Raw genomic sequence first — 6,463 nt, 5'->3', positions numbered from 1 at the left:
AAATATGAACAATAGTAAAAATAATTTACATTTTTGGGAAAATTATTCAAGACTTAGTAAGATAATATTTCTTCTAAAGTTAGGAACTTCCCAAAAATGATTGATCCGAACAACGATACTATTGTTACCAGTGTTTTGTTGTTCGTTGGAAATTGAATAGAGGATATAATAGAAAGTAAGTGTTTTAGTTTTCACAATAATCTGAAAGAGGGTGTGTTTTTATGTTAATAGGTTGTTTTTAGAAAACCAAACTTTATAGAATGTTTGAGCCTTTAAGAGAGAGAAGGGATTGAGATCAAATATTATTGATCATAAATTCGCAAGTGCTTCAAAATAATAAGTTAAGAATGAGAAGTAATATAAACAAAAATAAAAAGTGAGGAAAATAGTGGGTAGATATAAGGCAATGCATAAAATGATGGTATTATTTCAAATCAAAACATAACTGATTATGTTCATAATTTATCCTGAAATTCCTAATATGAAAACTTATAAATTTTATATAATTCAAAAATACCATGGCGTTTGAAATAATAAGTGATAAACCGAACAAAATAATTATAGAATTAGATTAAAACATTTCACAATCTTACGTAATTTTCCAGAAACTAAGCTCAAAAATTTAAATTTTATATAAACAATTTTTTAAAAAGTGAAACTAATTTACTTAAACAATACCATCCCACCATCTTACTTAAATTTGATTTCACTTGTGCCTGTGAAAATTATATAAGAATCCAAACACAAAAATTAAATCCAAAAATTGAAACCTATAAATTTAATTTAATGTTGGTTTAGTTCAGAGATGGAACCAACCACACACTGATATAAGGTGGTTCTAGATTCTTGGAGGCTGCATATGTTTCTGATTAAAGAAGGGAGCAAGGAAATGTTGATGGTTTTTTATTTTTATTTTATTTTATTGATTTGTAGTTAATTAGGTCCAAACTATAGTTATTAGGTCCAAACAAAAAAATACAAGTGTTAGAAAATAGTAAGCCAAATGTCATCTCCTTAGTAAAAGTTGAGAAAAACCTTCTCATATTATATAAGATATAGGCTTAAGGGCTAGATTATGTTGTTAAGCCCACTTGGATTATGTATATATACTAATGTAAATCATTGAAGTTAATACTCAAGTTTATTCTGCACGTACTTTGACAATCATGCTCTCTAGCGGTGGAAACAAATAGCAATTAAATCTTTATCTAGAACAGGGATTGATTCTCCAATACTCATGTTATTAAGAGATAAAACATTTTTAAAATTTGAAGACTCCTTATTAGGAGCAGTACAGTCAAACTTATGTAACGGAGCTATATATTTTAATTGTGCACCAAATTTTCAAGTGAGCCTACATGACCCTACAATATTTAATACTTTAGTTTTAAACGTACACTTGCCTGAAATTAAATTTCAGCAAGAAAGACATGGCTATTTGTTGTTGTATCGAATTTACTTTAAGCAATCTACATCTGAGTTCAACCCACGATGTTTATTGCAAGATGATAAAAGCGAAACAACAATATTGGCTGCACATGGTAAAGACACACCAACCTCTACATACACACCTAAACAATTAAAATGGACAGAAATTACAATTCCTGATCAATGGAAAATTAATATTACTCAACCACCAAGAAACTTTGAACAAAGAACTATTACAAGTATAACAGAAAAATATGATGGAAAAATATTATTAAACTTTGGTTCTTTCAGAGATCCACCATCATTAAAGTTTAGTTCATTCTACCCACGTTAATCTTTCTCTGAGTACAGAACTGGCCAAGCTAGCACTGAATCAGAAGAAAGTGTAAAACAAATTTTAACAAAAAGCCAAGAGAAAAAACCTATTATTTTTCAAGCACCAATAGCTGCACCGGTTCAACAATCAGAAGTAGGATCGTCTAACTTTCCTACTTCCCCAACAGCTTCAGATTTTAAATCAATAAATGTTATTATAAAAACATTTACAATAGACAAAGATTACCTTAAAGAAGAATTTTTATCATATAAAAACGGAGATAAAAGAAAATGGTACTTTCAAGCTTTTAATAAAGAAAAACTTATAACTTTTAGAGAAATATGGTATAACTACATGGAAAATATAGAAGTAAATATTCCATTTTTCACATGGTTTGAAACATACGCTTTAGAAAATGATATATGCTACACATACAAAAATGAATCAATAAACACTAGTTCCACATTATATCACACATGGGAAATGACTAACGGAGAAATACACAAATCAGTCCATCCACCTTTGAAAGACATAAAAATTCACACTCCCTAAAGACAAGTAATAGCTACACCTTTCAGAACTGGGGCAAACCGAGATAATAAAGATTCAATATATATGGCTGACCTTAAAATAGTATATGAACAAAATAATTATCAAAGTCAAATATTACATACTATTTCAAGACAAATAGATAACCTTGATAACAAACTAGAAAAAGACGAGAAAAACATAACAACAAACTAACAGCCGTTATCTCCACCCTTTACCGCAGTCTCACCACCTCTCTTCAAACCATTAACAAAACCTATTAAATTCCCTGAAAATGAAATTTTAAAATCAATCTCAACTAGACTAGATAGACTAGACAAAGCCAAGGGGATAAATAATATTGATGAAAACATTCAATCTGAAACCGATATAGAAATAAATAGAATAAAAAGGAACTTTCAACCATCCAAAAAACCATATTATCCAAGGCACTCACCACCCGACTTATTATTTGAAGAACATCATAAATTTCCCTCAACGAACTTTTACAACGGAGAAGGCATATATGAATGGAATATAGATGGTAGATCCGAATATGAAATGATGAATTTATTTCAAGAAATGGGGATGGCAACCCTATCCTATAAAGCTAAAGGAATGTCAGACCACCAAGCATGTGTCATGCTAATCTCGGGCTTCAATGGAGCCCTGAAATTTTGGTGGGATAATGCTTTAGGCGTAGAAACTCAAAATTCTATTCTAAACCATACTGAAACTAGAAGAGTAGAAGGAGAAGATGGTTTTTATGAAGAAGACCAAGTTCAAAATGCTGTAGAAGTATTACTCCACACCATGACCATGCACTTTGTAGGAAACCCTTCGGAAGAACTAACAAGTAAAAAACTTATTTTAACAAATCTTAGATGTCCAACACTAGGGGACTTTAAATGGTATAAAGATATATTTGTAACCAACATATTTCAAAGACACGACTGCAACCAACCCTTCTGGAAAGAACGGTTCATCGCAGGATTACCATCATTTTTCGCAGAACGATTAATTAATAAACTAAAAGATTATTCTGGAGGACAACCAATCCCATGGGATACCATAACCTATGGTCAATTGTTTGCCTTTATTAAAAAGGAAGGTCTACAAATATGTCAAGAACACAAAGATAAAAAGCAAAGTAACAAATTTAAATTTGCAGAAACTATGGGTTCATTTTGTGAACAATATGGTTACAATCGTCTCACTCCACCTTCTAGAGAAAGAAGAAAACTACGCAAACAAAATAAAACTTTTTATCCACAACCTTATAATAAAAGTAAAAGATTTACAAAGAAATTTTTTAACTCATACTATACAAAAAACAAAAATCCCAGAGAACCATCTAAAAAAGAAAGAATTATATGCTGGAACTGTAAACGGCCAGGACATAAATCTACAGATTGTAAAATGAAAAGAAAAATCAATGAAATATTTCACGATCAACAAGACATTAAAGAAAAATTAGAAAAATTACTTCTTTCAGAAACTGAAAATTCAGAAGAACTCAGTAGCGACCCTTCTCTAGACATAATAGAAGATGAAAGTGATACATCCTCTCAAAATTCTGAAAATATCTCAGATGGCATATGCAATTGTAAAACAATAAACGTAATTACAAAAGACATTGACAAACAATTTTTAATAGATATTATAGATAAAATAGATGATCACGAAACCAAAAAGGAATATTTATTAAAATTAAAAGATTTAGTGCAACGAGAAAATCAATTATTAACTCCACAACCTTTTAGTCTTAACAAAATAATAGAAAAATATCCCTCTCCAACACTTTTTAAACAAGTAACCACTGGTGAATTACAAGGAGAAGTTAAAAATTTAAAAACACAAATAAAAGAATTACAACAAATAGTTCACCAACATCAACTTCATCAATTGCAAGTAGACGCTAGATTAGCCCTTATAGAACCAAAAGTCCATGAATCTCCACCCACAACAATGGACAAACCCTCCACAAGTAACCCTGAAAACCATAAACAAATAAAAGAAGAAGAAGAATATATCCAGATAATAAACAAAATAAACTATCAAAAATGGTATACAAAAATCACATTACACATAGGGTATGATTTTAAACTAGAAACAATAGCACTTCTAGATACATGAGCTGACTATAATTGTATTAGAGAAGGAATAGTTCCTACAAAATTCTATGAAAAAACATATGAGAAACTTAGCGGTGCAAACGGAAGTAGTTTGAAGGTCACCTATAAATTACCTAAAGCAAAAATCTGTAACAAAAATTATTGTTTTAAAACTCAATTTATCCTTGTAAAAAATTTAAGCCAAGAAGTTATACGAGGAACTCCGTTTTTTACACAAATTTATCCGTTTAAGGTTACAGAACTAGGAATTACCACAAAAATTGTAGGAGAAAAAATAATGTTTGAATATCTATCCCCAATGAAAAACAAAAGAAATCTTAGCCTTACAAAATTCAACAATAGAGAAATCCATAAACTTAATAGACGGGAAACAAAAACAAATACAATATTTACAACAAGAAATAAAATACCAACAGATAGAAAAAACAACTAAGTTATCCACAAGTCACAAATAAAATAAAAACATTAGAAGTCAAACTACTAAACCAAGTATGTTCTGAACTCCCAAATGTCTTTTGGGAAAGAAAAAAACATATTGTTGAAATACCCTACGAAAAAGATTTTAATGAAAAAAATATTCCAACTAAAGCTAGACCCATTCAAATGAATCAAGAACTTCTAGAACATTGCAAAAAAGAAATACAAGAATTACTAGATAAAAACTTAATAAAAAAATCTAAATCTCCTTGGAGTTGTTCAGCATTTTATGTAAACAACCAAGCTGAAAAAGAAAGAGGAGTACCACGCTTAGTAATCAACTATAAACCCTTAAACAATATAATACAATGGATAAGATACCCAATACCAAACAAAAGAGATCTATTAAAACGATTATATGACGCCTGTATATTCTCTAAATTTGACATGAAAAGTGGATTTTGGCAAATACAAATTGCCGAGAAGGATAAATATAAAACAGCATTCACAGTGCCTTTTGGGCATTACGAATGGAATGTTATGCCTTTCGGTTTAAAAAACGCACCATCCGAATTTCAAAATATAATGAACGAAATATTTAACCCTTACTCCACCTTCTCTATTGTATACATAGATGATGTGTTAATATATTCAAAATCCATCGACCAACACTTTAAACATCTATACACCTTTTTAAACATTGTTAAAAAGCATGGACTAGTAGTATCCGCAAAAAAGATGCAAATATTTCAAACAAAAATACGTTTTCTAGGCCACAACATATATCAAGGTACTATAACACCTATATCTAGATCTATAGAATTTGCAAATAAATTTCCAGATGAAATGAAAGAGAAATCACAATTACAAAGATTTTTAGGTTGCTTAAACTACATATCTGATTTTCTACCTAATCTTCAAAAGTCTATACAACCATTATTTCAAAGATTACAAAAGAACCCTATACCATGGTCAAGTCTGCATACTAGTCTAGTCCAGGATATCAAGAAAAAGGTTATAACACTACCATGTCTAGTCATCCCACACCCCAATGCATTCATGATAGTAGAGACAGATGCATCAGAAATAGGTTACGGGGGGATCCTTAAACAGAAAATGCCAGAGTCAACCCAAGAGTCTATAGTTCGTTTCCACTCAGGAGTATGGCTTGGACCACAAAAGAATTACTCTACAGTTAAAAAAGAAGTTTTATCTATAGTAAACTGTATTTCTAAATTTCAAGATGATTTAATAAACAAAAAGTTTTTACTACGTGTCGATTGCAAATCGGCCAAAGAGATTTTACAAAAGGATGTTAAAAACTTAGTTTCTAAACAAAGGAGAAAATAATTAAACTTAGTTTCTAAACTTAGTTTCTAGATGGCAAGCTATTTTATCTGTTTTTGATTTCGATATACAATATATAAAAGGAGAAAATAATTATTTACCTGATTTTCTAACAAGGGAGTATTTACAAGGAAAATCTCAGGATCACCAAAATGAGTGAAACACAAAAGAAACCAATGAGTGCATCAGACTACGTCAAGAATCAACCACATTGAAAGCAATTAACCACTAGCAAGCAATTCTCTCTGTTGGCGGAATTTCCTCCTCTATCCTATGCAAAAGCCGTCAACCC

Source organism: Camelina sativa, chromosome 12 (genome assembly GCF_000633955.1).
Source record: "Camelina sativa cultivar DH55 chromosome 12, Cs, whole genome shotgun sequence".
Lineage (NCBI taxonomy): Eukaryota > Viridiplantae > Streptophyta > Magnoliopsida > Brassicales > Brassicaceae > Camelina > Camelina sativa.
This window is presented reverse-complemented; position numbering follows the sequence as displayed.